Source organism: Gossypium arboreum, chromosome 4 (genome assembly GCF_025698485.1).
Source record: "Gossypium arboreum isolate Shixiya-1 chromosome 4, ASM2569848v2, whole genome shotgun sequence".
In the NCBI taxonomy this organism is placed as follows: Eukaryota; Viridiplantae; Streptophyta; class Magnoliopsida; order Malvales; family Malvaceae; genus Gossypium; species Gossypium arboreum.
Genome location: NC_069073.1, coordinates 99604724 through 99610712, shown reverse-complemented (window position 1 = coordinate 99610712; position 5989 = coordinate 99604724). Strand labels below are relative to the sequence as shown.

General features: G+C 38.9%; 1 non-coding gene across 1 annotated transcript; it reads right to left on the bottom strand.

Annotated features, from left to right (window-relative positions):
- Positions 1 to 4453: 4453 nt before the first annotated feature.
- On the bottom strand, positions 4454 to 4560 carry LOC128292290 (small nucleolar RNA R71). The gene has a single exon (XR_008282275.1). It is a non-coding gene; the product is annotated as a small nucleolar RNA R71 (small nucleolar RNA).
- Positions 4561 to 5989: the final 1429 nt, after the last annotated feature.

The window sequence follows — 5989 nt, the reverse complement described above, 5'->3', positions numbered from 1 at the left end:
CACTACTCGGCCCAAGTGGGCCCACACGCTCATGTGGCCTATTTAGCCCAAATCTAGTAGTTACTATGCGATCACCATAGCCTACTCCATTATCTGACACTTACAGCAAATTCCATCCATGTGGGCCCACGAGCCCACATTGCCTATCTAGGCCCAACGAGGTCCATAATGGCCCAAACCCACGAAAACGCTCATGGCAGCCTCTATTGTCTATCGCCCATGATTTGTGAGCTCGATTTGGCCCACGAGCACTCGCGTGCTCATGAGGCTTCAAATGCTGAATTTTTGGCTTTTGCCAATTTGCAATAAAACAAGGGTATAAATACACAGCTATTCTAATTTTATGACAGTAACGATTTATGGTGTACAGTTACACACCTGCTATGGATTGTAGTTGAAACGCTTCCCAGATTAAACACCTATGAAACAACAACCCCATCAATAGTCTCAAACCCTCGTTAATCCATCACCATAATATTGAAACATTTTAATAAAACTAACGCTACTTACCAATCAGCAACCACAACCACCTCTAGCCCCTAAAACCCCGTATTCTTTTCAATGCTATTACCTTCATAAAAACCACTAACCGACTCATAAGAATCTACAATCCAAAAATAATATATAAACTATGCTTAAAACACTTACAACGAATCGAAAGATTCCTTGCAGGGGAAAAGTAATCGGCCTACACCTTGGTTAAGGAAAACGAGTCCCTAGCAACATTCGAACGAAAAAGAAAATGTTAGAAGAACTTAGGATAACAAAGAGAAAACTGCCCTTTGGCCTAAGAGATACCAAAAACCAAGCATGAAGAACGAAGCCAACCAAGATTCGGTTAGAGTAACCACTTACCCAAAAATCGAAGAGATGAAGGAACGGTTAGGAAAGAAGAGCATTTGACTATCTTCAAAAGAAAAGAACAATGAAAGGGGAAAAGAAAAAGTTGAGTTCGGTTTAATCAAACTTTAGGAATAAGAGAATAAATACAGAGAACAAGAGAATAATAGGTTCGGCTAGAAAAGAAAGGAATAGGCAACCGATATTGGGTAATGAGTGATTCGTTAGCTTTTGAAACAAAGAAGAGAGAAAAACTTTGAGAAGAAATGACAGTAGACTTCCGGTATATTGACACTTACAATTCAGAAAAAAAGACTTGCACTAAACAAATCCTGAAGAAACACAAGTGATTACCAAAGAAATCAACACTAGAGAGAAAATGAGCCAAAAACACAAAAACCTCAAAATGCCTAAAGGAAAATTCAGCCCCTACTCAAAGACCATTTGTTGAAAATGCACATCCCAACCCCTTAGCCGAATTTTGCACCAACAAGCTACCCATTTCAGCTACAACTCTTCCCAATCTCAAACTTGAAGAAAATCTCCATGATACTCTCCCATTACCCCTCATTGATATCCTCTAACCATCCCACAAGACCAATTCAAGCTCTCCATCACTAGAATTCAAATCCAACACCAACTCTTGTCGTCTCCTGGTAGCAAAATAAATGCTCCTTGCTTGCCATGGGATTCGAACCCTTGCTCACACAATAGCCATGTCACGCCACCACCACCAGGCCACAAGATCCTTTGTGACATAAAATCTTACACACTTAAACATAAGCCCTAACTGCTAACAGCCAATCTCACTTAAAAACAAAATTAAAAATTTTGCCATGGCCCAGACTCAAACCCAGGCTTCCTAAACACCCCTAAACATATCCAAATGTCATAGCCAATAAAGCAAACAAGAAATTTGTGTCAAAGCATACAAAATTACAGACCCTACATTTTTGGGGCGTTACAACTCTACCCCCCTTAGAGAAATTTCGGCCTCGAAATTTACCTGGTCAGAATAAGTGAGGGTATTGCTATCGCATTGCTTCCTCTGGTTCCCACGTGGCCTCTTCTGAACCGTGATTATGCCAAAACACTTTGACCAGTGGAACATATTTCTTTCTCAATACTTTAACATCACGATCCAATATCTGCACCGGTTCTTCCTCGATAGTTAAATCAGGCCTAACCTAAATTACCTCAACTGACACTATGTGTGAGGGATCAGAGTGGTATCACCTCAGCATTGAAACATGAAACGCGTTATGAATTTTATCCAACTCTGGAGGCAATTCAAGTTGATACGCGACTGATCCCACACACTTAAGTATTCGGTAAGGCCCAATAAACCTAGGGCTAAGCTTGCCTTTCTGCTCAAACCTCAAAATTTTCTTCCATGGTGAGACTTTAGGAAACATATAATCCCCCACCGAGTACTCAATTTCTTTCTGCTTTAAGCCGGCATAAGACTTTTACCTATCAGATGCTTCCTTTAATACCTTGTCTTCAGTATCAGAGATTAATTCTGGCCCCAGAATTCACCGCTCACCCAACTCAGTCCAATAGGTAGAAGTACGACACCTACGACCATATAACACCTCGTATGGTGCCATTATAATACTGGACTGGTAGCTATTTTTGTACGTAAACTCTGCCAGTGACAAGTAGTTGATAAACCGTAAATTATACATATTTTTACCCAATGTTTGATGCATTTTATGGATGATTTCTCATTAGAATTGGTGAATTCGATGCTCCTAATGCTTTAGTTTCATGTTTTATACTTAGGAGAGCATAGAAGAGCGAAAGGAGCCAAAAATGAGCCAAAAAAGACAAAACGGACCAAATCGAGAAGATGACACGGCCTAAGCCTTGCCACACGGGTAGCTCACACGCCTGTGTCTTTCGAGGGTGTTAACCAAGGCTTTCACGATTTATACGGCTTGGCCTTTGACCCACACAGCCTTGTGCAATTTAATGGATCGAACACGGCCTGACAATCACGTCACACGACTGTGGCACATGGGCGTGTCCCTGCCAAGCCCAAGTTAAGTCCAATTCAGAAAGGGACACTTTTGAGGGCTTCTAGGCATTCCAAAGCCTATAAATACACCCTAGAAGAGGAGAAAAAGGGAGACAGAAATTAGGGAGTAACGAATTACTCCAAGGAAGCCGATTGATCCATCTCATAAGCCGGATTCATCATCAAGACTGAAGATCTCTCCTCAATTTCCCTTTAGGAGTTTTGGGTTTTCTTTATGTTTTGTATTCTTTATTCTTCTGGGATGTTTTCTTATTTAGTTATGAACTAAAACCCCTAAATACCTAAGGGAAATGAAACCTAAGATGAATCTTGTTATTATTTTATGAATTGTATGATAAATATTTAACTTGTTCTTAATTATGTGTTCTTAATTCTTGTTTTGATATCCCAAGATACTGATTAGACGTTATTCAATCTAGGGATTAGATGTTATTAGTCTTGAATAGGGATAATAACATAACTGAGGGATCTCTACGAAACAAGTTGGATGAATAAATCGTCCGGTTCGGAGCCAGAATAACAAGTAAAGTGTAGGTGGATTTTTTCATAGGTATTGTCTCAAGTCAATCGATTTTCCCAAAAGCAATTCCCCAATTCTTTTCTCTGTGCGTTCTTAGTTTAAATAATTAGTTAATTAAAACAAATAAAACCCCATTTTATTCTTAGGCTAGATAATAAAAAGATAGTTATTACTAGTACTTTTGGTTCGCTTGGGTACAATATCCCGGTCTTGCCATTATTATTCTATTGTTCGATAGGTGCGCTTGCCTTTCCACCGTGATAATAGTTAGTCTAGGTTTGATCTTCATTATAAATATTTATTACTTGTTATGAATCACGCGATCAAGTTTTTGGCGCAGTTGCCAGGGAACTAAAATATTAGGAACGCTAAATTTTTATTACTTTAGCCATTTATTTTTCTTGCAATTTAATTTAATTTTATTAATTTTATTATTTATTAATTTAATTTTTCTTTCTCTTGGCAGGTTTTTATAGTTTATGACAAGAAGAAACCCATCAGGACCATTACTTTTTGACGAAGAAATGGATCGTACAGTTCGTAGAAACCAAAGAGAAATAAGGCGCAGCTTAAGAAACACAGAGAACGAGCAAGAAGACAATACTCAACCCCCAACCGAAGAGATGGCTGAAAACCAAGGCAATCAGCTACCTCCTGCAATTGCGGCTAATCAAAATCCTGCTCCACTCACTATGTATGATTATGCTAAACCTTCTTTAACAGGAACTAAGTCTAGCATAGTTAGACCGGATGTAGCTGCAAATACTTTTGAGCTGAAACCTAACACAATTCAAATGATACAATAGTTTGTTCAGTTTGATGGTTTGCAGGATGAAGATCCCAACGCTCACTTAGCAAACTTTCCAGAATTTTGCGATACATTTAAAATCAATGGCGTTTCTGATGATGCCATTCGTCTTCGGTTATTTCCTTTTTCATTAAGGAACAAAGCTAGACAGTGGTTGAACTCGTTACCACGAGGGTCAATTACTATTTGGGAACAAATGATCGAAATTTTTTTACTAAAATACTTTTCGCCTGCTAAAATAGCTAAATTACGTAATGATATCTCTTCTTTTGTGCAGTTGGATTTAGAAACACTTTACGATGCATGGGAGAGATACAAGGACTTACTGAGAAGGTGCCCTCACCATGGTTTACCGCGTTGGCTTCAAGTACAAACATTCCACAATGGTCTGAATCCCTTGACTCGATAAATGGTTGACACGGCTGTTGGCAGAATCATCAACAATAAAACACCGGAAGATGCCTACAAGTTTATAGAGGAGATGTTACTGAATAACTATTAGTGGCAAATTATGAGGACAAAGCCAACGAAAATAGCCGGCATTTATAACGTCGACTCAGTTACTATGCTATCAAATCAGGTAGAACTTCTCAATAAAAAAATTGATGGTTTACTTGGCTCTACGCATGTACATCCAGTAATGAGGTATGACGCAAATGGAGGAGATGTGCATACAGAATATCAACCCTTCAATCCCACAACCGAAGAGGAACAAGTCAACCATATGGGTAACAATAACTTTAGATCTCAAAATAACCCATGTCGAAACCATTTTCAAATCGAGTTTTGGACAATGGGAATCGATTTTAAAAACGGGAGTCGCCACCAATCTTTTTAGGTGTGATTGGATCACCTTTAAAATATTTTGTTTTAAAATCATTAGTTTTGGTCCATGAAATAAAAGAATGGGTTCGGGAGTCGGTTACGTACGAGGAAGGATTAGCACCCTCGTAACGCCCAAAAATTGGTACCTAATTGATTATCAAATGTCTTTAATGTCGGAAATTTGAGTTTACTTGTATCAAAGTATTGACACTAAGTTAGCCTTTTTAGAAATCCCCAACTCGAAACGACAAAATGTTACATCCAGTAAGTTAGGACATATCGCTTTCCAGTTCCAAGACAGTCGCTTACGTTTTGAAAACTTTAAAAACTTAGAAGGGTATGTAACATCTTGATTTTCGGATTTATTCGCGGTTTTCAATATTTTGTAAAGATTTTAAAAATTTTGTATTTGGATGTGAAATTAATATTTTGAGTAGGTAAATGGGCTTATAGAAGGCCCATGTGTTGGCCAAAACCCGGTTGAATTTTTGAATTTTGGACTTAGGAGTTAGGTGTTTTGTCTAGGTGGCCCTTGTATAGAGTTATGGGTAAATTGCATCACAAAAAGAGCCTTAGTAGAGTGGCAAGGGTGACACCACTAGGCTCCTAAAAAGGTGGCGTGTGGAGCATTGGGGAAAGCATGGGATCGATTCCCTGTGTTGACAAATAGATGCATTTATTTTTAAGTGTTGGAGGGGTAAGTGTTGGAGTACAGGTGGATTCTGCTAGAGGAGAGTTTGAATCAGTTCAAATGCTTGGATTAAGGAGGGATAAGGGGAGAGATTTAAGGGATTGGGAGAGAGGCTAGGAGTTGGCCGAATTTTGGGAATTGAAGAGGGAAAAATCGGCAGGGGGTTTGAGGTTAGTATTTCGGCACCTAGGGTATTGGGTGGTGCCGTTCTCTTCTGCTTTAACATCATAAGGTTTTTCTTTTCTCTTTTTCCCTCTCTAGCCG